The following is a 4,388-nucleotide window of genomic DNA, read 5'->3' as shown; positions in this document are numbered from 1 at the left end:
AAATAAGAATATGTTTGAAGAATAGTCTTCCTTACTTTTTTATATACTAAAAGTATCATTTTGCCCCTCTACACCTCAAATATATTTTTAAATTTTCCATACTCATTTATCTCACAAATTTTAGTTTTTATTATTTTCACTTTTTTGTTTTTTCCTTTACTTTTATAATTCTATTTTTTTTCACTTTTTTATTTTTTTTCCTTTAAATTTATTATTCTGTTTTTTATTATTTTCAGTTTTTATTTTTTCCTTTAACTTTATTTTCATGTTTTAATTTATTTGTCTCAACCTTTATTTTTTTTCTTTTTCATTTTTCTCAACCATTATCTATGCCTTCATTTTTTTTAAATTTTTTTTAATTTATTTGTCTTTAACCTTTATTTAGAGTTTTTTTATTTTTCTTTTTTTCCCAAATTTTTCTCAGATATTCATTCTCGTTGTTTTTTGTTTCCTCATTTCTCAAATATTCATTCTCTTTTTCCTCTTTCTCTTTATCCGATTTCAATCAAATAGACTCATGATATTGATCATCAACCATTGGATCACGACTTGGTTCACCTTGGAGATTATCCTCATTTCTCCTCTTTCTGTTGATCCTCTTTTACATCATGGTATAAGAGCTATTGACTATTTATATGGTCTAAGTTAAGATAATTGAGGAGAAAAATTAAGAAAGCTAGTAGGAGTAACAGTGGTTGTGGTGATAGATAATGAATTGCCCAAGAAATTGAGTCATAATCATCAATTGTATCTGAATGCATTAGATCTGTCTGGAGTTATGTTGATTTTTATTCAATTAGAAAGATCTAAAAACTATTATGTGGATTGAATCGATGAGAATAGCCATACTTGGAAGGAACAAGTTGGGATTCATCATGGCACGTGTAGGAAAGAAAGCTTCGACCCACAGATCTCTCATTTCTCAAAGATGTGTTGCCTGAATGTTTATGCTATGAATTCGAATGAGCGGTTAAATTCACTTGCAACTTGTGGTCGACCTTTGAATGACACGGTAATATCACTTGCTATCCTAATCTATATTTGTAATGTGCTTTTGACTTGTCCTTTGTTTTGTTCCTCCATTTCTTCTAGTAGGTCAAACATGCTGACAGTATTTCTTGTTTGGTTGTTTGTAATGGTTATATTTATTTTGGTTCTTTGGATACAATCTTAAAAAAAAAAATTATGTGTATTTTGTAGACGATGAACGTCTTGGTAAAAATTCAGCTTCTGCCAATGTTGATCAGTAGTTTTTTTTGGGTTTATTAAGAAGTGCTAAAGTTTGTTGGTTTGGATTTTTATTGTTTGTTTGCTTTTTTTTCATCGAAGTTTGATTCCTTATCCTTTATTCTTGCCGTTTACTTCATTATTAGAGCTAGGGGCAGAGTTAAGTAGAGGTTGTGCATTGACGAAAATTCATATGACATATTATAAGGTCAAAAATTGTTTTTATGTGTATATTGTAGATGATGAATTCCCTTCATGAATATCCAACTTCCACTAATACTGGTCAGTAGTTTGGATTGGCTAATATCTACCTGCTACCTTTGTAACTTTGGTGTAAAGTTGTAACTTTTCTATTCACTAGAGCCAGATGTATAGTTAGAGGGGCGAAAGGGGGTCATTCGGACCAAAAACAACATACCAAGTGTAATTCTACAAGCCACAAGTGGGGTCTAGGAGAATTGAGTGTATGTACCCCTACATTGTGCCGGTAGAAGGGGTCAGTTGGGCCACCTTTGTAAAAAATTCATATTGTATATGTATATACAAGGTTAAAACTTCTCTTTGTTATGTATACACTAAAGATGATGAAAATTTTGCCTCCACCCCTTTAACGATGTTGTTTGATTAGCTAAATATCTAGCTGCTACTTTGTAACTTTGGTGTAAAGCTATAAACTTTTCTATATGTTCAATTCTTGGAGTTCTATTTCCTCTTGCTTATTTTATGCTCTAGTCAGACTTTCTCTTTTAAATCATTCAGCTGGTGACACAAGAATTATAAGGACAACACGAAACACACTTCAAAATTAGTCCACAAGATCAAAGATCTAAGGATCCTTTTGAAGACCACACTCGGATTCAACAAACAACAACAAGAACATAATGTATTGATGTGTTTATCACCTAAAAACAGCTAAAAACAACAAAATGAAGAACAACAACAATGAAACAAGAACAACAAGTCACGGATTTGAATTACAAGAACATAAACAAAAGATTACAACATAAACAAAATGGATAGATAGCTAGACCTTGGTTGGTATAATCTTAAGAATCCAATAATATGATAATCTTGGACCCTTAACACTACACACAATGGTTAACCTAACTCCTACGTTGACACAAGAGGAACTTTACCTCCTCTAAAGACCAACGTCTCAAGCCAACATTGCAACACAAGTGATATCTACACTTGTTGCCCTCATTTTGGTGTGGTGGCTATTCCAAGCCCTACAACTAAAGGTGTTTCATGGTTCAAGTCTTACATCAATGAACAACTAAAGAGAAAAAGACCTAAAATGTTCTGTTTATATTCTATTACAAGGCAAGGAAAAATAACAACAATTCCCTTAAAGGGCGGGGTGGCCATGGAGTGCATTTAGACCCAATGAAGTTACCAAAATACCCTTAATGAAGATAACCAAATCTTGACCCATTAAGAGTTATCAAAAACTGTGAGTCCTCAAGTCTTCGATGCTCCAAGAAATCTTCCACACACGGCCTTGCTTGTGCTCAAAACGAGTCTTCCTTGCATATTTTTGTGCCCTCGAGATGACCAAGTATTGAGCCTTTAAATGATGACATCCAATCATATCTTCAAAAATTAAGGTGGCCATTTGACTTGTATCAGCTAGGAAAATATATGTATAGAATTAGCTACCCCAAAATATCAAAGGAATTCTGGAAAAGGTTTAATGTTGACTTAGACAAGGTGTTTATAAATCACGAGTAAGTAAAAGAGAGTGACTTTTTCCTTTGAAACTGAATAAACTGTCTAGAAATGCTTTGATGTGGTTTATTGCAAAGTAAATAGTGGAATTAAACTTACAGTAAAGGAATGATGCATTGATTATGTACCCAAGTAAAGGTATTTGAATAGTTGAAAGAATAAGAGAAAAAGGTACATAATTCTTCTTATACCTGGAATGCACAATTACAAAAGTTAAGCCACTTTACGTATCATGGGTCTAAAATTTTATCAATAACCACCCATATTAGAATAGGGCCTATATTGGGATAAGTTAGAAAAAAAGTAGTGTTGTGCACAGTTTGAGTTGTACCTATGTCTGCTTTGATCGGCCTTTTAAAGGATTCTTCCTTTCTTTTACAGCTAAAATACTTCCGGTGGTAAAAAACCAACATCTATTACTTTGCACACTCTTTATCGGCAAATCCTTAGCAATGGAGGTTTGTGTACCAATTCTTATTTGGCAATATTTATCGTTTTATTACCGCTGTCGGCTTATTTAGTACTTTTCTCCTATATATTACTTTTCTCCTTTTTTGTTGTAGTCTCTTCCTATATTCTTGGACAAGCTTGTACCGTCGTGGGAAGTAGTAATGGTATCTGTTAAAATGATTCGCATGTTCAAATAGGTGGTCTGTTATATTCATCAACTTAACCTTTCAGCTTGTTAGCTATGGAGTTTGTTCGGCTCTTGTCCTCTAACTAGGTTCGTCGGTTTTACACTTGCAGATAATTCCTTGATCAATCTATACTAGCTATGGATTGACTTTTAGATCCACTGTAGCACCCCTTGTTCAGCTTCTTCAATGGTTATTCTTCCCCATTGCTTATCCAATTAGTAAGGTATAAAGCACAAAAATAATATTTTATAATTTAGTCATGTAGAGTTGTTAAGTTTTCATGTTTTGCTACCAGAGAGAGAGATATTTCACCAGCTGTGTGTTTGGTTTCCACCTTGTACTTTCAATCCGAGTTAGATGACAGGGTTTAAGAAATAAAACTACATGAACCCATTATCTGTACTCATATACGCTATGTTGGTTAATTTGTATGCTTTGTTCCTTTTTTGTAGCTTGGAAAGAAATGGAAAGAATGCAACATAAAGTTGAATGGAGGAGTTCCTTGGTTATGTTCTCCCTCCGTTTTCATTTACTTGTCACATTTTGATGTGGCACAACTATTAAGAAAACAATGATTGGTATAGTGACTTTACAATTTTACCACTATCAATTGATGTTTAGTAATAGGTATTGGAAATGATTTTGAGAATAAGTAATTAATGCTAAGAGTAAAACATGAAATTTTTTAATTTTTTTTTCTTGATTTGTCAAAAATGATGAGTAAAAATGAAAATCAAATTAGGAAAATAGTGATAAGTAAATCCGAACGGAAGGAAAAAATTAGTAATAATATCA

At 32.6% G+C, this 4,388-nt stretch overlaps 1 long non-coding RNA gene across 1 annotated transcript; it reads left to right on the top strand.

The window, feature by feature from the left end:
- The first annotated feature begins 469 nt into the window (after positions 1-469).
- LOC107852457 lies at positions 470-4,173 on the top strand. The gene is made up of 5 exons (XR_001669439.2): positions 470-1,012; positions 3,337-3,413; positions 3,519-3,602; positions 3,703-3,816; positions 4,046-4,173. It is a non-coding gene; the product is annotated as an uncharacterized LOC107852457 (long non-coding RNA).
- Positions 4,174-4,388: the final 215 nt, after the last annotated feature.

The sequence above is a fragment of the Capsicum annuum genome, unplaced genomic scaffold (genome assembly GCF_002878395.1).
Source record: "Capsicum annuum cultivar UCD-10X-F1 unplaced genomic scaffold, UCD10Xv1.1 ctg82630, whole genome shotgun sequence".
In the NCBI taxonomy this organism is placed as follows: Eukaryota; Viridiplantae; Streptophyta; class Magnoliopsida; order Solanales; family Solanaceae; genus Capsicum; species Capsicum annuum.
The sequence above is the reverse complement of the archived record's forward strand: the minus strand, read 5'-3'. Positions and strand labels throughout refer to the sequence as shown.